At 36.3% G+C, this 25,273-nt stretch overlaps 1 long non-coding RNA gene across 1 annotated transcript in view; it reads left to right on the top strand.

Moving 5' to 3' along the window:
• Window positions 1-16,554, top strand: part of LOC116155903 (uncharacterized) — a 36,187-nt gene extending 19,633 nt beyond the window's left edge. Inside the window, exon 3 of the long non-coding RNA XR_004139806.2 lies at window positions 16,480-16,554. This is a non-coding gene — a long non-coding RNA (uncharacterized LOC116155903). The remainder of the gene's footprint in view (window positions 1-16,479) is intronic.
• The last annotated feature ends 8,719 nt before the right edge of the window (window positions 16,555-25,273 follow it).

The following is a 25,273-nucleotide window of genomic DNA, read 5'->3' as shown; positions in this document are numbered from 1 at the left end:
TGCAGCACTACTGTAGACCTTACAGACTGGTGAAGGACTTTGCCTTGTCCTTACTTTGCTTTTTTATGTAGCTTACATATTGGGCACATTAGTTGACACTCAACAAATATTTGCTGCCCTGAGGCACAGCATGGCTTAGTTAAAAAAGGACACTGAATTAAAAATCAAATAGACTTTTGAATTTATCATTGACCATATGTCAAAGAGAAAATGAAACACCCGCCTGGAACTGATTTTCCTCTGTTGATGGGGATGCACTCTCTGCCTCATTGGCGTTTAAAGATCTCCCTGGGCAGGTGCATCCACGTGGTTGGCTTCTGCTTCCATCTACGTGCTGAGAGCTTCTATACCTGAGATTCCAACATCTGAGACTCTTGCTTATTTGCCTGACATGGCCTACTTGACATCCACAGACAGATCAAAATAAAATAAAAAAAGAGAGAGAAGAAAAAAAGAAGCATTCTCTCTTCCTGTTCTCCATAGGTCTCCTATTGCTTTTATACTCTTTATTGCAGTGAAGAGTAACCTCTTTATCTCAAAAATTCAGTCTTGGAAAAAAAAACCCTCAGAAATGCTTAACCCTCAAATAACTGAGAAAAAAAGACAAAATAAAACACAAATTCACTCCAGTAAACTAAGTATGATTAAGTCTATCATGTTGCCTCTTCCAAAGGTATTTTTGTGACATCATATATATATATGGACTCCTTTTGTTTGGATAGTCTAGTGCATTCTATATAATTTCAGAGGAATTAGTGTTTATACATTTTAAGTATCAGTAAGAGGTTATGGAGGAGTAATGGAGATATTTTTCCCCATTTTTGGTTAAAGTATGATTGATTTACAATGTTGTATTAGTTTCTGGTGTATAGCATAGTGATTCTGTTATATATATGTGTGTGTATGTGTGTGTGTGTGTGTATGTGTGTGTGTGTGTGTGTGTGTATTCCTTTTCATAACAGGTAATAGGCTATTATAAGGTATTGAATATAGTTCCCTGTGCTATACAGTAGGACCTTGCTATTGAGGTATTTTTTAAGTTAGAGAAGCTGTCTGGCTTCAATGACTTTTTACACATCACTTAACCAGCATCTTTTCTAAAAACTTGGGCTGGCCCTGGTACCTCCCACACTCATCACTTAGTAGATATTTAGTAAAAATTTAAAGTGAAAGTATAAATGAGTGAATAATTGAATAAATGCCCTGTGTACAGTAGATCCACTAAAAGCAGACATCCCCATATGCTGGCCTAGAATAGCTGTCTACTAAACCACAAAACTCTGGAATGTTACCTTGATGCTATAGACTGAGGATACTGAAAATGGCATTTGACTCAGGAGACTGAAATGAAACTTCCTTTAAACTCGAGACCACCTTATTGACACATTTTACTTGTGAATCTCAAATCAATAGCAGGGAATTCTAGCTTTACAGATTCTTAGAAATCATATAAAAAAAACTCCAAAAGCAAAGATGCAGAATTTTGAGAGAGAACATAAATTTGAGCTTCATTTCAACAAAACAACACACGTTCAGCCTTTCTTCTGTGTTTGGAGACCTTGCATAAATCCTCAGGGCATAAATTTACAAACTTTGTATCTTGACAATGAAGACATGAAAGATTTGATTCATGGACTATGGGCCTTTTTAAGTTTACTATGTCCCATAACACTTTCTCCACTTTGAGATACCTCATTTCAGAGAACTATTTGATTTAGAATTGATTCTAAAACAGACTACTCTCCTAATTTCAATAATTAGACTTCCACGCTTTTACTCATTTTGAATTGATCCTATGTATGTTTATATACAGTATACTATATATTTATATAAAATGTTATGTATATACATGCTATGTATGTAACTTGTATATATAACATACATGTATATATAACATATACACATAGGTTTAATTTTACATGTGTAAGTGTATATATATATATATACACATACTTTTTTAATAACAAAGGACAAAGAGTGGAAGTGTGGCTCTGGAATTTTTGCTCTAGAGGTTGTCTCAAAAATTACTGAGCTGAAGGTTTTTGGAGTTTCTTCTGCTGTTATATCTGGGTGCTACTATGTTTGCTTGCATGTTTAGTAGCTTGATCCTGAGCTGATTTGGGTTTTTCATGCTTGGCAGTAGTTATGGCAGAGCTCAGCTCTACTGCAGAGTGACTGAGACAGCTTAAGCTGATGGGTGACTGGTTGCCAATCTTTAATCATCTCACAAGAAAGGGAAGCTTGACTCTACCAAAACTGAGACTTGTCTTAAGGGAGACCAACCCTAATTCATTCTTGTTTTCCAGTTTATTAACTATGTGCAGATTTTACTGGTGGTGAACTTGGAGCAGTAAGTCATGAACACATGATAATATCAGCCTGTTCTGTACTCTGGAAATACCAGAAGTAGAATCAGAATCTGTCTCAATATCTTTAACAAGCTCATTCTAAAGGAGCTGGTTAGTCAGGATATCGATGAGAGACTCTTTCTAGCAGAAGGAGGGGGCAGCTGTAGAAAACAATGCAGAATTTTTAAAGGATATGTTTATGTGAAATTAAAGGAAAATCCTTCCAAGAAATGAAACCACATTCTCAGGAAAGGATATGAATTGAGGATAAATGTCCATTTGAAGCATATGTTCGGAATTGATTGAATACAGAGAGCCAAGCATAAAATACAGCCTCTTTCATTTACTCCAAAGCTTTTGAAATGCTAGAAAGGATATTCAGAAAAATCCATAAGCATTCTTGAATATAGAAGGATAACCTTCAATGGATGAGTAGCTGTGAAGAATCCTAAACAAATAAAATGCAAAATGAAATAAAGTGAAAAAGGGTCCCAGAGTCCAGGCATGCACATCAGAGGACCACTGCAGGAGAGGGTGGGGACCTTCTCTAGGAGTCCTCCAAGCCTAGAACTTGACTTATTTCATAGATATGGAAATTGAGGCTCAATTTAAGTAGTTTGTCCAAGTGATATAATAACAGATATATTTCAAACCCAGAAGTGTCTCACTCTTAAACCTCTGAATTAATTATTCTTCTCGTTGCCTCTCTCTGTCCCACATTTGATCTACCTCATTGATTCCTCACATATGAGTTTTCTCCCACTTTACAGATGAGGAAACTGTGTGTGGACCTTGGACTAGTTATTCCAGTAGGATTATGCTTTCTAAGAGTCTGCTCTTAAAATCTTTTCTTCATCTTTCTCTCCATAATAATATTATCAAGGAGCCAGATAAAGATATCAGGAGTTCTAAACCTACCCTCTCTACTCTTTTAATTGGAGAAGTTAATCTTTATTCTGGATTTAACACATTATTATAGATGTGGGCCTCATGTTGTCATATTGTAATCTCATTTCACTGGAGGAAAGAAAAGAATATTATTGTTGTGAGCATTTATTTGTATCCTTGTCTGGTATCCTAGCCTTTGGCCCTGGCCACTGGGTTCACAGTTATAAAGCCTGATCTGACATAGCTTGATATGACAAAAAAAAAAAAAAATCAATCTGAAGTATAATTATTATGATTTTTAGGTAGCACTGAGGATTTAGGAAATGAGTTTTATATATTTAATTTTACAGGGTAAAATGATGGCTGAATGATAAGGAGAATCAGCATCCAAAGATCAGGGATGCAAAAAGTCTAACAGGAGGTTACTTGCTTAAGGAAACCTAGGATACAGAAAGCGGAGTTACAAAGCTGAGGCAGTAGTGGGTGGTTATCAAATTTTAAAAAGATCTGATGTATAATGGAGTTAAACTGGGAGGCTCTTTAAGTGGGGGCTTCAAGTTTTTAAGTGTTGGTTTTTAAGTGTTGGTCCATGGTCAAGCAGAGGATCCAAGGGAGATTTAAAAAAGCATTGTGCTAAAATGAAACAAACTATTGCATATAGAATATAAATTTCAAAGATGTTGTAATTTTGAAATAATTGATAAAAAGCAGGATAGGAAATGCTTTTGATTCATAACAACCTCAAAATATCAATTGAGTCTATTGTAGTCAATGACAAGAAAAATGAGTTTTTTCTGACACTTCCATACTGTTATCAGTAGCCTCTGCACTATTTTACATTTGCATTAAAAGAGTACAAGAGTTTTAATTTCTCCACATTTTCACCAACTCTTGTCTCTTTCTCTCTCCCTCCCTCTCTTTTTTGATAATAACCATTCTAACAGGTGTGAGGTAATAACTACCATATGATACAGAAATTCCACTCCTGGGTATTATCCAAAAGAACTGAAATCAAGGTCTTGAAGAGATATCTGGATTTTATCTTTATTGCAATATTATTCTCAGTGGCTAAGATACGGATAAAACCCCAGAATCCATTGACAGATTAAGAAATTGTAGAATACATGCAATGGAATATTGCTCAGCCTTAATCCTGCCATTTGAGACAATGTGGATGAACCTGAAGGGCATTATGCTAAGTGAAATAAACCAGTTATAGAAAGACAAAACTATATCATTCTACTTATATGAGAAATTTAAAATAGTCAAATTCACAGAAGAAGAGAATACAGTAGTAGTTACCAGGGTTCTGGGGTGGATGGGAGAAAGGGGGAGTTGTTCAGTGGATTTAGAGTTTGAGTTAGATGAGTAAGTTCTAGAGAGCTGCTTACAACAGTTCCTATGTTAACAATATAGGTGATGTGCACTTTAAATTTTGTTAAAAGGATAGATATTATGGTAAGAGTTCTTACCAAAAAAATAAACAAACAAAACAAAGGGACACAAGGAAACTTTAGGAGGTGCTGAATATATCTATTACCTTGATTATAGTGATGGTATCAGGGTGTTTGTATGTGTCCAAAATCATCAGACTGTACACATTAGATATGTGAACTTTTTGTATATCAATTATACCTCAATAAAACTGTTAAAATTGGCTAAGCATAAAGTAACATTTTTATTCATAAGCTAGAAAATGGACAAGTATAGGGTTATATTGGCTTCTGACATGACTTGATTTGGGGATTAGATGATGCCATTAGTGTACTTTTTGTATCAGAGGTCTACCTTTGTGTTGGTCTCATTCTCGGAGGTTTTTACCCTGACACATTATAAGCCTACAGTGGCAGATCTGAGCTATAATCACTATGAATTAAATCCAAGAGAAAGTAAAATCAAGTCTTCTGGTGTGTTCAACCAAGCTTTGAGATGAGCTCTGATTGCCTACATTTGAGTTCCTTTACAAGCCTTGAACAATTGTTTGTGTCTAAAGGGTTGCACTGTGCTGATTGCCTTAAGCCTACTTCACATGCCCATTTCTGAAGCTAGATGTAGGGTCACTTAACAGGTTTGATTTGAGAACCCAGTAGTAAAACTTAAAAAATAATGCAGGTATGCACTATGGCCAGCATGAGCAACGTTCAGCTTTGGTATGGAGTATGCGTAGTCAGGTGATGACGTGATACACAGATCAGCATCTAGGAGAAATGCGGATGTTATCCTTACACTAGAGGTGGGATGGGATCTTGGCCTTGCTACAAGATGTAGACAGAGCATAGACATAGGCACAAGTATTTCTTCCAACATGACAAAAGCTTCCCATTACTTCTGGCATGTTCAGTAAGGACTCTCAACATATTCCTTATTACTTCCATCTGGCAGTTCACATGTGTGTCATGCACTGTCTCAACACCTGATGTAATCCCAGAGCCTGTTGTGATATGAAGGATGAGATCATTTGGCTGAGGATTGGAAAGAGAATATTCTTTTTTTCTTCCTTGTACAATTAAAAATATAGAACAAGTGTTTAATCTTCTGTGGGTTTTCTAAGTGAACTGAGCTATAGTTTAAGAATTATTAAATGCAATCCATGGCCCTGAGAAAGAATGTGATTATGTTTTAGACTAACTTAAAATGTGTGAGGCTGCCTGTTCCCATTTAGCTACAACAGTGTGCAAAACTAAGTTGTATATTTGCTCCTGCTGCACATACAGATAACCAAAGAGGTTCCATTTGGCTTTCTGTAGTTGGGTTGTAGCCCAGGGAGACCCAACTGGAGATACAAGGTGAAGTAGACAAGTCTCTGAACTTCAATATGTTTCTTTGTATTTTTTCCCCTTTATTCTAACTTTTTGCTGAATTTCTAAGGATTTTGGTTGCTGTCTCAAATGGCATGTTCTGTCTTTGCTCAGTTGTCATCTCCTTATAGAAATTAATCTAAACATTTCCAGCTGAGTCTGAGGTGAGATGACAGAGACTCTGAGAGTTAAATGCTAAGTTCCTGATGTTCTAGAATTAAATAGATGCATTCTAGTATGGATCCAGTAATTTCATTTGATCTAGGACACTGCAGTGAAGCTTTGAAATCCTGTGCCTCAGATCTTGCTATGCTGCTTCTTCAAAGACTTTGTGAAGTCTTTGTCCTCAATTTGTCCATCTAATTTTTCATTAACCCTATATACTATATTTATTACCACTTCCTCGCATTTACCAATATTTACCTTCCCGTCAGACAGAAAACTCTCCTCAGCCACACATTTATGTATATTTTAAATCTTATCAAATTACTCTTCTCAGATAATTTGGTTCTACCCTTGTCTCACCTATCCTTGAAACCCTTTGAGTACTTGTCTGAATTACTCATGTTAATATTTAATCATTCTTATCCTGTTTCATATTTCCAAGTATTTTATATGCCTAAGAGCTTGGTCAACAACTTATATCAAGAGGATAGGAATAATACTCTAAATTTCTTATGTACCAGTTGCTGGAGTTAATCTAATCCTTCCCATCACTACAGCCATTTCTCAAGTTCTCACTTGTATCTCCCCCTTGATTTCTTAATACATATGAAATTTTGGTTTGTAGCACTTGTTAAAATGTCAGATTCCTGGGCCCCAAATCAAGAGATATGATTCAGTTGATTTTGGGAGAATTCATAAATGTATCTTTGTGATTCTAAGGAAGGTTAGTCAAATACCAAACTCTGAAAGATGCTTTCATAGATCCTTAAACCTCTTCTATTTGAAAGTATGAAAAAGCAATGCCTCAAAAATGCCTAATCCTTGCTACTCCAGCTTGAATTTTCTATGACCACACAGCCCCCAAATATGACACAAGATCAAAACTGAGAAAAGAGTAAGATTGTTGATGAAATTATCCAGTCTGCATAAACTATGCCTGAGACTGGGACAGGTGAATGGCCCAGATTTTTGGAACAAATAAATTTTCCAGCTTGATGCTTCAGTTGTAGCAAAGCCTCTAAGAACGCCCACTCAGGTGTTCAATCATTTATTCAAGAATTAATCAGAGTTTGAAAATAACATCAGCAGTAATCCAAACCAGTTATTGATTTATTTAGAAAATTCCTTAAAAGATGGGGCATGTAAGTCATAATGATGATCCAAGCTGAGATGTGACTGAGTCACCGATTATGGAGTGATCTTCCTAGTATCCATATAAGAAGATTTGGGACAGAGAGCTTGGGTTGGGGCAGGATCTTGGTACAATTCAGTGGGAAGACTAGTGTTTGGTTATGAGTCAAGCCTCGTCAGCAGTCTGGTAAGACATTCACTTTGAGAAACTTCAGAAACTGGGAATTAAGAAGTCACATGGCACAGAGTGAGTGTAAGTTTTATGCAATGGGAGGAACCCCACATTAGATGTTGGGGGTCTAGGTTCTAGTGCCCAAGTATTAAGAATGTCAGTGGCAAATATTTGTTAAGTACTTGCCACATACCAGGATCTATGCTAACAGTTTTATTAATTACCTAATTTAATCTTTCCTGAAATGCTCTCAGTTGGGTATTATATTTATTTTATAGACAGAAGACATCAACTCTCAAAAACATCAAATAAAATGACTCACCTATGTTAATAGCTAGTAAGTGGCAAAATGGGGATTTTTAAACCAGGAAATTTTACTCCAGTAATGCTAAATTATTACATTCTCCTCACCCTTTGCTGGCACATGTTGATTTAGGTATAACTTTATACACATCAAAAATACATATATATATATGATTATGCCATTCCTTTTTTATTTCATAGGATTGACCTAAATTTTATGTTAAATAGCAGATATGAAAGTGCTTGTAAAATTTTGCAATACTATTCCATAGGGGCTTGGCAAACTTAAGTGTCTGCAGAAGCCAGTCAGGAAATACAGTCCCAATTTAAACGGAGGTTAGATTGCTGCTATGTGGGAATGTAGACCCAGAATTGCAAGATTTCTAATTTTTAAGGAAATCCATGACTCCTTAGTTCAATTGCTACTTTTTAACTATTAAATATAGGCTTAAATTAAAACAACAGCAGCGAAAAAGAACTGAGGTTATAAAGGTCAACAAAACATGCCTAGAAGCTGCTGACTTGAGATAGCTGTACCATCTAAATAGGAAATCTTTTTGTCATAAACCGTTATTGTAGTAGAAAACAAAATAAAAAAACACTAGTTACAAACTAAAACAAAATAAAAAACAAACTTTGCTAAGGCATATGATCTCCTAGTTGTCTCAGCTATAAACTATTCTCCCAATGCCCTATACTCTACTCCTGCCTCAAGTCTAAAATCTCAGATAATCACAATAAAACCCATGGTATTGACTTCGAATAGTTCATAAGATGGTTGAGGAGATGTAAAACACTTAGATTAAAAACAATTGAGGATTCTTTTGTAGCAGATGACGGATAACTTCTAATGGGCCTTTATATGCATCTTTGGTCTCCTCTTGCCAAATGAATATGATTATATGAAGTAAGTGTAACATTCCAAAAGTGTGCCAGTGGTCAGAACCTAGAGAATATTCAGGCAGCTGGAACTCTAGCAGTAGGATGTATTTGGCAAGGATTAGATAAACATGAATTTGGGAAATGGGGATTGGCAATTTGTTGAGCAATATATGAGTATAGAAGAAAGAAAATGTGAGGGACAACTATGATTTCAAATAGATAAATGGCTATTAGACACAAAGAGGTGTTGATTTTTTTTTTTTTTTTTTTTACTGCATGACTCTAGAGGTTTGAATTTGCATTGGCAAATGAGGGATACTAGAGAGAAATTTTGCTTGGGTAGAAGAAATCACTTCTTAAAGCTGTTATATATAGACATAGGTGCCTCAAGAGGTATTTTGAGTTCTTTAAGTATTTAAGCAGAAGTGACAGAAACACTTGGGAGCAATATTGCCAAAGGGACTTGAGCAAAGGAATTTAGGGTGGGATGAATAAGATAGTGGTTTGCAACTGTGACTACCCACAAGACTCACCTAGAAAGATCTTTAGGCATATAGTAAACATAGCATCTAATTCACTATCTGTGGAGTAGAGAATGAAAAAAATGTACTTTTTATCAAGCCATTCCAGATGATTCTGTTGAATCCACCTGTCTACAGAAACACTGGGGTAGATTTCCTTAAGCTTTTTATAGCCCCAGGAATATCAAAAAAGAAGAAAAAATCATGAACATCTATTGAGCAGATGCTTTGTTTCAGGTCTTGACTACGTGCATTATATTTATTTCATTGTAAGCTCACTCATCCCTACTGCTTTGTAAATGATAAAAGTGGGGCTTCAAAAAGTGCAGTATTGGTAACCGTGAGATTATGCGGTAAGTGAAGGAGCAGAAATTTAAAGTTAGAGGTTTACTCCAAAACGTCTTTAACTCGTAGATACATTCCCATGGTGTGTTTTACTGCACCATTGAATCTGCTCTTGGAGACAGGGATGTGGTGCAGCTTGGGTGGGGTGATACTCTCAGGAAGAGACTAACACCTTTGCCAGGTATTCGAGCACCAGCATCTGTAATGTCTTCTCCCTGGAACAAAAAAAATTGAAACTTTCATCTTACCCCTAATCACTGAGCTAGCATCTATGATTTTATGAATAAATTAAATCAAGGGGCAGGGGCAAAGAGGAAATTAAATGAGGTAACAAGAAAGTATTTATATTTTCAAATGGAATACTGTTTATCTGACAGATGCTCTAGGCTGACTGTCCACATTTAATCAGCGCTGCTTTTAGAGCCACATAGAACTCTGTAATGAATATGAAAAAGAAAACTAACTTAATAATATAAACACAAGCCAGATGACCTGTTTCAGAAACAGGGGCAGTGCCTGCAGTGTTAAATATTTTAATTTTCAATATCTCCAGTGCTGCAGCAAGGAAGAGCACTGTCTATGTGATTAAGCAGAGAATTTTGTTCACTAATTTATTCATTTCTCCAGGTGAGGACAAGGCAAATGTGAAACGATTTCTATTCCTAACAAGAAGATCACATTTTGCTAAATGAAAATGGTCACCGGACTGTAAAAGTTGGCCTTAGCCTTGACTGCTTTTATTTATTCTCACCAAATCAATGTCCAGTGTTTGTTGCTTCCAGCTCTTTTAACAGAGATGCTTGAAGATGCCATGAGAAATGGCCAGTGATGCATATAATATGCTGCAGAATTGTAAATGGCAGAGGCAAGTTCAACACACACGCATACACACACCACACTCACATTAACTAAAAGCACTAGAAATATATTGCATATGATTACATAAATTATTGAATTTAAAGATGATGATCTTTCTAGATTATTGCTACTTGATTATTAATTGTTTAGAGCCTACAGTTGTAAGAGTGGTATCAACAAAGAAATCAAGTTACTCCTAAGACACACCATATTTCTTTTTGTTTGTTTGTTTGTTTAAGGTCTTAGGATATATTGATATCCTCTTCATGGTGCAAAATAAAATGTTAGCTCTCTGAGAGGTTGAAAAAAATCCCTGCTAATAAATGCAATATACAGGGGAAGAGAGCAATATACAAAGAGACCAACTAGGCAATTGTCACCATAGGGTAGGAGTAGAAAGGGATATATGCCTGTCAGGCTCAATTCAGAAACAGGATTTCTTCATGTCACCATGCAAGACACATAAAGCAACATTGATTGGGAACCTTTTTTTTTTTTTTTTTTTGGAACTGAATTAAATCTAGCAACTGATTGGATAAGGGAGAAGTTAAAGCTGCCTTTAAGTTGAAAGCCAACATGTTCATGATAGAGGACCCAGAAAGGGTGGAGAATTGAAACTACATGAAAGCTGGTGATTTGGATTTGACTGAATGATTTTGCCAATGTTTGTAAATGCTGCAAAAATTCAGATAAAAACACAAAAGAAGGTAATTAGTGACAAATTGTGAGATGTCAGTATTGCAACAAAAAGATGATCTCAATGTACAAGGAGTACAGATTTTTTAAAATTGGCCCTCTGGTTGGCACTTAGGTAGAAAGGAATGAGACTTGGAGCCACTCTGCCTTAGTAGTCTTCACATCCACAAGTCACCATTGCTTGTAACAGTGCATTGCATAATGCACTAAGTTGAGGGAACTGCTTTGTCCTGGAAGAGAAAGACCTAGAAGTCAGAGCTGGAAACCATACATATGCCTCTTAAAGTTAGGGGTCAGTTTTACTGTAGTGATGTCTATCAGCAGAGTGAATGTTTCATTCTATCAGGTCTTCTTGGACATGTTGTCTACTGACATTATTATCATCCCTTAAAAAAGTCTCAGACTTTCCAAATGTACAGACTCAGAAATGTTACCTAAGGGTAGATTTATGTAGAAATGGCTGATGTGTTTGATTTAGTTCTTGTTTATTTAAAGTCTTTCACTTCATGCACTTCAATAATTTTAATGAGAAAATAGAGACAAATCGATACTTCTGATTACCAGGTATTTAATGCTCCTTTATTTTCTAATAGCTGGTATCTTAAATAGTTACCTAAGATTTCTAAGCCTGAAATCAAAATCGTACCTTAGTTACAGGCATGGTTGTTGTAGGTTACCATGTCTATTTCTGACTCAGCATGGTTGGGTCTCCTGTGTTCAGCCTTCTACCTACAGAAACTGGATTACTGGTAAGCCTATGTCATGGATGGTGAGGTGAAGACGCATTTGACCTTCTCTTAGCGGTCCAAATTACACTCCTTGAAAATCACATTGTTTTCTCTCGACTTAACTCCTGGCCTTTTTTCCAGAAAAAGTCTAAGAGAGAATAATATTCGTCTTAGACAATTCATGTTTCTTTTAAATCATTTGTTTAGTTTAGTGTGCCTGGTTAGTTTATTCTTTTGGGTGTATAATAAAATGTTAGCCATTCATTGTATGTTGTGTTGTTCCAGAAAGGACATATTTTTGATTCATGCCAATATGGATTTCTTCCCTAGACTCTCAGTTAATTAATGGCTTTGCTTTCATAATTAGATCATCTTTTTCCATGGCTTTTCATGCTTTTCTCGAAAGCAAGTGTGTGCTTTCCTGTTTGGGTCATGGAGAACATTTTTATCCTGAACTTAGTCATCTGATTTCTTGCACTCATTAGACCATGTTGTGAGATCAATTTCAAACTGTTCTTGCTGTGCCATATGTCACGGGACATAATCTCAGTTACCAAGATACTAAGAAGTGCAGGTTATTTGATTGCAAAGAACACATACAGATTGAAGAGAGTCAGGATGGCTGGTCATAAAGGAGTTCCCCCTTAACAGTTGTTTTTCTTATTTTTCCAGAGGTAACATTCGGTCTTCTCAGAGAATGCCCTTTGAAGTTGGGGATCTGGGAACATCCCTCAGTACCATCTCTGTTTAGTCAGCTAGCCAGTGCATGCCAACTATTACCAACTCTCTCATGTTTTTTTGACCTTTGATTTTAGCACTATTTCATGCTGAGCAGATACTCTGTATTCCTATCATATAGTATTTTTATCCTTGCATGATGGAATAGTTTCATGTCCACAGATGCCTGATTGGAATCAGGCCCTTCTACCACCAGGAAGCCTCACTATCACACACTGTGAAACAAAACCACAACGTAACATGGAATGGGGAATGACTGGGAATTTATTGAATTTACTTTATAACTGGCTTTTCTTTCTAAATATTTTCATTATTTATACTAAAATGATGTTTGAAATTCAAATGAATAAAGCACCCAATTTGCCCATGAGTCAGTGACTATAACAATTCGGAATTTGTTACTTGGGTATCTTACTGCCTTAGAATCAGCACACTCTCCTAGGGGCAGTGATAATATGTTTACATAAACAGCAGTTCGGTTATCTCTGTCCATATGAAAGATTTTACAAAAGTTAAGTGTTACATGTTACTACCTTCATCCTCTGAATTAAAGCAACATGGGAAAGGGAGTCATGCATTTAAGTCAGATAAAAAGGGAAGAAAAGAATGAGAAAGAGCTAGGACACTAATCAAATTGCAAACTGACAGTCAAAATCTGAATTTCAGTTGTGTTGCAAAATTTGCACTAGTAATTGACAGTTCATCCTGAGGAATCCAAAGAGAAATGTCATTGTCTAAATCCTAAAGCATGGATTAGTGATGATGGTCCTTAATGGGAGAAATAATTTTTCTGAGAATCTGGGAAAATTTTCTATCTATCTACCTACCTTTCTATCTAATCTATATGGATTTGTGTGTTTGTGTGTGTGTGTGTGTGTGTGTGTGTCTTTGAATATATACTCTTTTATGTATTCTCTAATTGATTCTTAATTTTATCATATTCTGAAAAGAAAATTAAAAAAGGGGAAACAAATCTCTACAGTGGCAACTTAGCTTAAAACTGAAGAAGTTCCTTCAAGGATTAGACTACCATGTTCTTAATTCTGGCTGTAATAATCTTTCTTGAAAGAGAAAGGTGATCAAAATAATGAGAGACTGCTTTGAAATTCCAGATGGGAGAATCACAGTATGGCTCACATTCAGAGTGTTGCTCTGAGAAAGGCAGAAAAATGGGCAGATTCATCAAAATGAGGGCTTCAACTTTCTGTCATGATTTTGATGAGGGTAACCTCTCATTTGGAGCCAAACTTTTACCTTCTCAGTGGCAGGTTTTCCCACAATAATTAATCAGGTAGCATGTTTTAAGAAGAGTGCTATGTAGAATTTTTTGAGGGAAAGTGAGTTTGTAACCACATTACAAATCAGCTGTTCTTGTTATGAGCCAAGGCTTGGCTAGATCATGGCTATTTAGATCCAGGATCCTGGTAGGATGCCTGGGTTACCAGCTATTTACGTTAGTCAGAACTCAGCTGGCTGGCAACATATTCCTTGCAGTCACTGACTTGATTAAATAACCTTAAATGAGCCAAGAACTCTCCATCCTTGACAACCTTTCCCACTCCGACTATTTATTCTCTTCCCTACTAAATCTGGGCCTTGATATTTCCAAAATACACAAAAGGAAACATGTTCACTGAATGTCTTCCATGGACTAGATGCAGGTACCAGTGATTCAAAAGTGAACTAGGCCCAGTCCCTGCTGTCAAGATGCTTATAGTCCTCTGAGGGGAGACAAACAGATAATCTATTATCATGTTATTGGTAAGACCTACTGTACTGCACGCCCAGAGTATAACAGGGACAAAATGCCTAGGGTCAAAGATGTGGCAAACGCAGTCAGCAAAGGGTCTTCGAGAATCTGTGGTCTGTAATGTTGAAAAATTAATGTGGGATTATAAGATGAACAAAAGAAGAAATGAAAGTATTGATAACAATAGCCAACACTTGTGGAGTGCTGGCCAGGCCTAAGTTATTGCACTCAATACCCTCAATCACCCTATGGATTTACTACTATTAGTATATCCACTTAACAAATTTTTTAAAAAGTAGAAACTTGGTGAGGGGAGTGTAAATGATGGATACAATATTTAAACCCATCCTGTTTACCGAGGGTTTACTCTTTACCAAGGTTCATATATGACAACAGAAGGGAGGGAAATCAAGGTAAAATTGACAAGTTATAATTGTTTATCACATTTGTGTAGTAGGGACACACAAGAAAGTAGAGAAAAATGATAGAATAATAATGGTACTGAACAGGTAGGAAGGGGATGCATCAGGTGGCATCATCCAAGCTGCACTACAGAGCATGGATTTTACCTGGAAGACAAGGAGGTGTTTCACTGAAGAGTTTTCAAGAGTGTGTTCCACCGGGCTCAGTTCAGCTAAAGTGTTCTACTGTTCATGGATGAGCTGGCTCACACGTGTGGGGACAGATTGGCTGCTGGCTGATTTAGGCTAACCTTGGCTAGGAGGAGAGTAACCTGAATGCCTACATTTACTTCTTACTCCCCAGCACCCAGTCTAGTCATGTTCTCACTGCAAAGGCAAAGACACAAGGGCACAAGTGGAAATTCACAGCTGCTTTTACACGATTGTGCTAACACTCTCCAAAGCAAGTCAGATAGATGAGCATAGAATTGAGGGGCAAGAGCTCACACTTTGCCTTTTGATGGCAAAGGGCATTAATAAAAGGTGAGGTGAATAAACGAGGCCAGCAATGCCATTGATCTGCAATAATTGTTTTCCGAAGTGGGCCCTATCAACTTACAGTCCCTCCACTGTTATTTGAGAGTCATAGTAACTCTTCCTTACTAATATTTGGTAATTTTTGCTATTTAAAATTATTCTTCCTTTTCTTCTTTTCCTCCTCACCCTCTTCTTTTTCTTCCCCTCTTCCTCTGCCTCATTATTGTTATTATCTTAGTTCTTCTCGGGTATGCACAGATATTTGACATTGTGGTTTTGTCTGCATTTGCCTAATCATTAAATAAGCTAAATGCATTTTCATAGCTTTATTGGCAATTTAGATACCCTCATTTATAAAGTAAAATGTCTATATAAGTCGTTTCCTTTTGTTTGTTTAGGTGGCGTTCTTCTCCATTTTCTCCCCCTTGAGTTGTATGTCTTTCTTTACAGGGCTGAGTATAAGTTTTATTTATAGGGCTAGATATAAATTGATATTCCTTCTCTGGAAAACTTTATATATATTAAATTATGCACACATATGTATACACATGCGCACACACAGAGTTATTCTATTTTTCTCACATTGACTTTTCATTCTCTTAATGGCATCTTTAATGATACAAGTATTGAATGAATCCATTCTGCACTGCATCAGGCATTGCTATTATTTTGCTCAGCCCTGTGCTGGAAGATGCACGTGACCCTGAATGGAAGAGAGTATCCTTCCTCCATAAAGATTTTGTGGTCTAGGTTAAGAGTCAAGCGTAACACTCTTCAGAGGAAGTAACATAAAACCAAATAAAATTTTGAGCTACTGGGGCATTTAAGAGCCTAATTTAGAACCCTGGATTTTTGGACTAGCTGTTCAAATGTGTATGATTCACTTATCCTCCTTGAGTTTCAGATTCCTTGAAGAAGGCATTGTGTTCATTTCTCAGACCTAAGACCTTATCAAGCAAAGGCGATAGTTTACCCGTTAAAGTCCTGTCCCAGTTTGGGGGGGAGGGGGAAATAGCTTCATCTTTAAAAAATGCTAGAGTGAAAGAGTAATATTATCTATATTATTCTGTAGTAGTTCAGAAAGAAATAGAAACACACATAAAGCTGTTTGGAGCAAGGCTGCATGTTTTGACTTACTATTTCCCAAGAAGTGACGTTTACTCTGTTAAAGTGTCCTGAGTTTTTGATGAACATCTGTACATCTGTTTCATATTGCAGAGCAGGGAAAGAAGAACCTCCAGGGGAATATTATTGAGAATTTTACACAATGGAAATCTATCAGGAATGGCCCGGCCCATCCATATTAAGGAGAACAGAACCTAAGAAAAATTGTTGGAAGTCACTTCACAAAGGTAAGTTGCTGTGTGCAGAGGAGAGAATTTGAAACCAAGAGCTCCTAGAAAGAGGAACATTCTAAATATATGCACAGCCGTCTCACCCTCAGGTGTGAGATTTTTCTCCAAGGCCAGTTTCAAAGTGTTATTTTAAATGAAAGTTTTATTCAATCTGTGATGCATTGAGATTGCAACAGGTAGAGCTCAGAGAGAGAAAAGTCTTCCTGCAATAACATAGGATTTATTCATCCACGTCTCTAACCTATTTAATGGAAATTGTCCATGGGATTATATCATTAATTTAAAGCTGCTCCAATTGCAGGGTTTTTTTTTTTCTTTTGATCAGTATGTTTTTAAGCAATGTAATAGTTGGAAAAAACTATATTTGAAAAGGTATGTAATGATTTTCATTTTGCCTCTTCATATGTATGGTAGACTGAATAATAACCCCCTCAAAGATGTCCATGTTCAAATTCTGAAACCTAAGAATATGTGACCATACATATAAAAGAGACTTCGCTGATATTTTTAAATGAAGGATCTTGAGATTGGGAGATTATCTCGTTTGCCCCATGTAATTGGAAGGGTCCTTATATGTGGGAGGCAGTAGGTAAGAGAGAACATCCAGAAGGAACCAGCCCTGATAATACTTTAGCCCTGTAAAACTCTTCTCAGTCTTTTGACTTCCAGAACTATTAAGAGAATAAATGCATGATGTTTCAAGCCCCTAAACTGGTAGTGGCTACCAGGACTATGAAACTAACACAATATATAAAAATCTTTATGGGTGAGATAAAGAACAGAGTCAATCCACTCTTAGATGTATCAAAATCTGTCATTCCCCAATCTAAACCATCCAGTGGAAATAGCAACCAGCTCTAACCAGAGAATCCTGAGCCATAGCTTTGTGTAACTGGATCATTGTGAGAGAGGAAAGGGCTCCAACACCCATGCTAAACGCTGCTCTGTGACCGGTCACCTGCATATGTCAGGGAACTCTATTAAAATTAATGTACACCTCAAATAATGAACAGAACTCAAGTCACTCCTCTGAATAATGTATGAGTCTGTTCCTATTGAGATATGAGCACATGCCTTCTGGGTCTGAGAATGATGGAGTACTGGTTATCAGAATTAACCTCCCACCCTAAGTAAATATGACACTGCATATAATACATGAAGAATTTTCTTTTAGGTATTAGACAACAAACAGCCCAAAGAAGAGAAACATGTGAGGTGAGCTCCACATTCATGTGAGCTTTGTGCCGGGAGAATCTCTAAACAGGGAGATGTGATGCCTAAACACAGAGTAGCGGTCTTGCTGGACAGAAAAAACAAAGGTGGGAGATTAGAACTGAGATACTGGCTGAACTTTGCCGGTATAAGAGTTGGACCAGAGAAAGTTGCACAGAGAAGTAGCCTCAGAAGTCTGTGTCAGGGTCCCCTTGCATCTCTGGCTGAGTACTAAGCTTTGCATGCGTAGGACAAGGTCCTACAGGGCATGATAGAAAAGAGCTATTGGGAAGCTGTGAACCTATTGGAGATTCTGTAGCTCACACATTTAACATCACGCCAGGTGATGTTAAAATTTCCATCTAGCCAGAGTGGAGAGACATCACTAAGTAACCCAGGCACTTATTTGAAATTCAAAAGCCACGTTTTAGGGGGAAGTTTTCTCTAACCCTCGATTAGCCCTGTGCTAGATCCACCATAACCAAGGCTAAAATCAAACCTCACCAGTGTCAAACCAAGCCCATTTAACTGTCATTAGAACAACACTTAACGATCTTTAGGCAGACAGCTTAATTCAGACTCTCGACAATATGGCATTCATGGCGTTCAGAATGGCAGTCTAAGAAGTTCACCATTAAGGTTCCCCTTCAAGAAATAACTTGCCACCCAGTACCTTCATAATCCAGCTCAGCTGCTGAGCCAAAGCTCTTGCAGGTCAGGTTTCAGCAGCTATAGGGCTCTCAAATGAATGCTTGGGTTTGTAAGTGCTGTCTCTCTACTCTGGCTAGCTGGAATTCTGTTGTTGGCAAGCACTGTGTGACCTCTGCACCCTCCAGAATCTCCATTCTGCTAGCACCATCCAATCATCATTAAATTCTTACTTTCCATCACTCTGAATACCAGATAATTTCCAAGTATGGTCACTTCTCTTTCCCTAGTAGCTTATCTCTCCGACTGCTTCTAGTGACACACAAACCTTCAGTTACATAATCTTCCCAGTTTGCTCCCTCATTATTTCCTAGATTATTGTGAAAACATCATGCCTGGTCTTTAAAAATGCCTGCTGCTGTTCTGTATTCTAGAAATCTAGGGCTTTTCTAGTTACCTTTATCCAACATTTTCTTTGGAAAGTTTCAAACATCAGGGGAAAAAATTAAATAATTTTTCATTGAATATCCAACTATCTACCACCAGTATTATGCAATTAATACAGTACTTTTTTCAGATCCATTTATCTATCTGCTGATCCATTATTTCTTTTACTTTTCATGTATCAGAAATCAGTAGTTAGATATCTAAGTATTTTATTTAACACCTATCATTAATTAGAGATCAATATTTTACAGTTCCTTTTTTCTTATGAGATAAAATTTATGTCATTAAAGTGCACATATTTTGTACTTTTTCTTTACATCATGGAATAACAATAGTTTTGGGAGGTGATAGGGAAAAGTAATGGCAGAATAAAGGAGCAAAAATAATGATTTTCCCCTGTCAGCCGAGGGAGGCTGACATGGGGTTCTAGGAGGTGAGCAACCCAAATGAAAAAATGCACAAGGAGTTGCCATACCGCTGGACAGACTTCAGCCAGAGACACCATGGGGTTAACAACACTTTATTGCCACAGGGAGGTGTGCGCCTATGATGCACCTGTCCTGCTTTTATCTGTTTTCTGCCAGCACATGCGTGATCTGAGTTTCTTTGTTCATTAGGCTTACAGAATATCTCTAGCACATGCGTACTTCTATTTCCTTTGTTCTAAATCTTATATAATTGAAGCATGCACGGAGCAATTATTTACTGCATACTATAAACATGCTCTGATTGTGGCCTTGGGTCCCACGGCCTTAACTCATCTCAATGCTCTGATCATGGCCTTGGGTCCCACGGCCTTAACTCATCTCAAGACCAGCTCACATTCCCTTATACAAAAATCATAGTTCACATATACTCATGCAAACACATACATGAAATTGTTTGAAATAGTTTTGAAAATATTGGTTACAATACTGTGGTAGTAGATTTGAGGAGGATTTTAAATAAATTAATTTATTTAGGTTACTATTTTATGTTCTTTTCATCAAAGTCTAACTTATATAACTTTTTCACAATAAATTAAAATACAAAGTATTGAACACACTGACTTGAAGGGAATGAGCATGAAGATTTGAAACACAGAAACTAGGAGTTTAACAGAGACCTTAGGATAAGAGATACAGGATGGGAGAAATGCTTTGCTTATAAATGCCAGGAAGAAGTGTTGATGACCAACCCATGCATGCTAATTTATCATGCATGTTAATTTAGCCTACTTACTTTGCAGTGAATATTGAGTATTTGAAAGATGATGTAAGCAAAATATTACACATATTATAAGTCTCTAGAGGTAAAATAGAGGTTTCTCAATTATATTTAATTATATTACTACTCTTAATATTATCATCACTGCTATTACTATTGCTAGCACTTTTGTTTGTCAATATTTATTGAATTTTCCAGTTTGTCAGTTTGCAGTACTGAATAGATCTATAAATATTATCTATGGGTTAAAATCTACAGATAAGAGGCAATTCTATAGACCCCACATTCTTAAACACTATAAATACTATTTTATTAATAAATTGCTTATTTTGTTACATTACCCCTAAAATACTCTTACAAATATCATGTGCACTTTTAAAACCCCAAAGATTTGGGTTTAATCACAGTTGCTGAGAAATCAAGCTATCAGATGTTCTAGATGAGCTAGCCAAAAGTTACTTCGTAAATAAAACCCTTGAGTCCCCAAATAGTGAATAGCTTTGCTCAGTTAATAGTGGAAATGAGCTGGAAAAGTTGTTCAGTTCTAAAGGCAACGGCTTTTCCCCTGCCCCAACTTGCCTCCCCAGATTTTTCTTAGGAAACTCAGATTTTTCTTCTAAGAAGAATATCATCACATGCCCAGGGCAGCCTGAAGAACTTCTTGTAAACCTGAGGGCGCTCCCATAGATCACTGTCTTTAAGAAAGAGACACAGAGAGGAAACCGTAGTAGGGGAAAAGTACCATGGAAGGAAATATGCTTTCTTCTATTTTTAAAATAGCATTAACTGCCTTTAAATAATTATAAAAGTAATTGATGTTTCATTTAAACAGTTTAGAAACTACAGACCAAAAGCACATAAAAGAAAAGAGAAATCATTATAATCTCACAAAGATGAACACCTTCTGTTATAAATATTTCTGGTTCTGTATATGTGCATATCAAATAATGGATAATATTATGATATGTAATAATAGTCTCCACTTTCCACCCATCTAACTAACATTTTTAGAGGAAAAAAGAGCATAACTTAAATTATCAATAGGAGTTATTATAGTGATTAATTTGAATTCCATTTACCCACACATATACACCCATGCACATGTGTACATATTTTTTAAGACTTTATTTTTTTAGATCAGTTTTAGGTTTACAACAAAATTTAGAATGAGATAAAGAGATTTCCCATATATCCACCCCCACACACTCATAGCCTCCCCCATCATCAGCATCACTCACAGTGGTACATTTTTTACCAGGAAACAACCTACAGTCACATATCATAATTACCTAAAGCCCATAGCTTACCTTAGGGTTCACTCTTGGTGTTGCACATTCTATGGGTTTGGATAAATGTATAATGACATATACCCATCTTATAATATCATGTCATATAGAGTGTTTTCACTGGCCTCAAAATACTATGTGCTCTGCCTATTCATTTCTCCCCCTGCCCCCAGCCAGCAAACATTCATCTTTTTATTGTGGCCATAGTTTTGCCTTTTCCAGAATATCATATGGTTGGAATCATAATATATAACCTTTTCAGATTGGTTCCTTTCATTTAATAATATACATTTAACTTCTCTCCATGTCTTTTCATAGTTTGATAAACTTGCTTCTTTATAGCACTGATTAATATATCTTCTAATATGTATGTATGTATCATTAGGGAAAAATTCAACAATGGTATTTTTTCTAATAGAACACATTAATAATAAATGTGGTTGTTTAAATTAACATATTTTGTTAGTGAAAACTAGTATTAACTATCTTTCCTTGTCATATATTTAGTTATTAACCTATTATAATATTTATTTTTCCTTTTTAATAGTAGGAGTGCTTTATATATTTAGTATAATAAGTCTTTTCTCTCCTATAATATTTCAAATATTTTTATCTGATTATTTTAACATTCATGTTAGTAAAAGACATTGTTTCTATTTGTTTATATATTTGTTTTAGGGATGGAGAGTGATAGAATCATTTTTACTAAAATAATTATTTACAACATGAAAATTCAGGGTTCACCTGCCCATAGCCCACATTACTATTTTCTTACAGAATTCATTCCCATAGAATAGAATTGGTGTTTGATTGTTTTTACCCTCCATCACGCATATCTATGCCAAAATTTAAAGTTCTCTCTGCTCAACATTTAAGGAGTTTGATGTTCTTGCATGCCAAACAGTAAATTTATAGGAAAACTGCCCATAAAGTCTCTTTCAAGGTGCTTAGTGAGATAGGCTTTGGAGAAATAGAAAATTTGACCTGTATTGATTCTATGTCCTTTGAGAAACAGGCACCTTGGACTTGATTAATGAGCATTTCCCATCTCATTTATGTCTAAGATCCCTGAAATTGATACCCGAAAATTCTCGTATATTGTTCCACAGTGAATTAAGTTGAGTGCCTTGTGGGGGTATCTCTTTGCCTCCAAATGGCCAAGTGCTGTATTATTAGCCAGATAGACAACAGCCAGTCTGGGAAGAAGCAAAAGAAACAAAAACAAAACAAAGCAAACAAAAAACCCTGAGATATGATAAATATGCTCAAATCTTAGACCACAGCTATACTGAAATATTTTTTAGATGATTTTTCTTACATCCCTGGACTCCCAAAGGACTTTTTTGTTTTGGTTTGGTTTTATATTTAAAATACAGTAGTAATATCAGTATGAGTTAACCAATAGGAGACTGGAAGTTTTGTCATTACTCTGAGATTAAAACTGCATGTTCTGTTTCATGAATTTATACTCCAACACCCACACTGACATTTACAATTAAAGAATCTCAGAAATGTAAGGGATCTTACAGATATGTTAATGGAGTGATTTCTGTAAAAGGATATACATTAAAATCATCTGGGAATTTTTTTCCCACAATACATATGTTAGGCTTGTCTACTAAATAGGGATTGGTAAAAACGTTGGAAAGAGCCAGATACTAAATATTATAGGCTTTCTAGTCCATTCAGTCTTCATGACAGTGACTCACCTTTGCTATTCTAGCCAAAAAGCAGCCATAGATAATATCTAAACAAATAGATGTATCTGTATTCCAGTAACACTTTATTTATAAAAACAGATGGTTGTAAAGATTTGGCCCAGGGCTAAAGTTTGCTGACCTCCGCTCTACAAGGTCAGTCAGATGTGTTAGTGATTTAACTGGCTGATGGAAAAACAACATCATTTGTTTTCAGAGGACAGTTGCAGAAACCAGAGTCTCTCTGATGCATCACCCACAATGTCTTGAATAAATTTTAAAAATACTGAACATGAGAAGAAAATATCAGACAGAGTGAAGAGGAATAATACTCTAAGAGATTCACAAATTGCTCAGATGTTGAATTAACAGAGCCTTTAACATAACTTTGAAAAGTACGTTAAAATACACTGGAAATGATGAATATACAGGTAAAGATGTTAGAAGTTTCAGGGAAATGAAACATAAACAAGAATCACATTTAATTAGAACTAAAGAATACAGTAGATGAAAGAATCATAAACCTGACCAGACAATAGAGAACCAAATGGGTCTTGGGTGAAAGGCAGGTGGGCATTCCCAGCAGAAGAGACAACTTAAGCGAATTCATGGCAGCACTAAAAAGAAGTGCATATGATTAGAACTGCACAGAGGCGGGGTGGCTTGTCCAATATCATGCAAGAATTCAGTGGCACAGCTTGTTTTTCAAGTTCAGTATTCTTTCTACATCTTCCTCCCTGGTTATAAGTATCCAGGTTCTGCCTAACACACTGCTTCAAGCTTCTTGAGTGTAATACTTGCCTGATTAATTTCCCTCCGAATAGGTGCTCAGAGCAAATTGTCATCTTCACTTTATATTTTGCAGCCACAGTTTTTTTTTTTTAAGGGAAGACATTTATCCATACTAGCAAATTAAAACAGTTATGATCATGGTCATAACATCATTTGAATAATCAAATGCAATTGAAAAGTAAATGTACCAATTTAGGCCGGACACGAGCTATTGTAATGTGCACTTACGTTTAATGTCCTTTATTTTTCCCTAGGTACTGTGATGAACTGAGCTCTGCAATTTAGCTGTATAGGCAATTTTTCTTTCAACCGCCTCTATCCCTACATTTGAAAGAGAGAGAGAATAATCAACCTGTTGTAAACTGATTATAAACAAATTATGCTAGGGCTCAGGTAATGAAAGACAGGCAATTATAACTGCATTCAAACTACTCTCACTGGCAGAGCTATATTGGACTAGTGTAAATAGATATGAAATAAACTGGACTTAACAAAGCAAATCTATCCTTTTGTGTTGCTGAATACAGAATATTGCAAAGTGTGGTTCTTTCCATTTTGGCTGCTCTATAAATTCCCATGTTAGTTGAAGATAGTGCCTGCTAAAATTTTTAGTTTTCTATACAGAAAAGGCACAATGTGTTTGGAAGTTGGAACGCCAAGACTTGTATTGAAAAAATGTTCAATATCAAAGACCTTGCTTTTATCTGCCTTGTGTATTTACTTGAGATAGCTTGGGGCTCAAGAGCAGAGTGTGGCATACTGTAGTTACAGCTCTCCTAGGTCACCCTGTATGTGTCACAGGTTTTGGAGACCAGCTTACCCTCCCTCCACAGTAATTGAGCTGTATGTAGAAACATATCAGGGATCTGTTGATCAAACCAGGGATGGCACCTGGTTCTGTGACAATTTGCAATCAATAAATAGGGACTCGAAACCTCCTTTCCAGGCTTTGTTGTTCTGTATAGAAAACAATAAATAGAGCCTGTCTCCATTTCTTTTCCGCTCAAGACCTATTACACACTTCAAAATAAGTGTACTGCAGTAACTAATTTGCTGCCTAACCACTTTACATAGTGAAGATATGCAACTTAAGGCTATTAGAGTAACAATTATGCAAACTGAAGATGTCCATTGAATTATTTATATATAATTGTTAAAAGTATTGAGATGGCCTTAGCTAAAGCTGATTAAAACTTGTGGGCCTCTGACAGAGGGTGTGTCCCTTGATGTAACCAGGCCATCCCTGTGGGTGGAAAGGATGGACCACTCTAGATTTCCCACCCTGTAGATTCTTGATATAAATAACAAAGTGAAACAATTACACATTATCAACAAATATGTCCTCATATGCTCTACTTTCATCAACTTT

Source organism: Camelus dromedarius, chromosome 8 (assembly GCF_036321535.1).
Source record: "Camelus dromedarius isolate mCamDro1 chromosome 8, mCamDro1.pat, whole genome shotgun sequence".
Taxonomy (NCBI): Eukaryota; Metazoa; Chordata; class Mammalia; order Artiodactyla; family Camelidae; genus Camelus; species Camelus dromedarius.
This window is presented reverse-complemented; position numbering and strand designations above follow the sequence as displayed.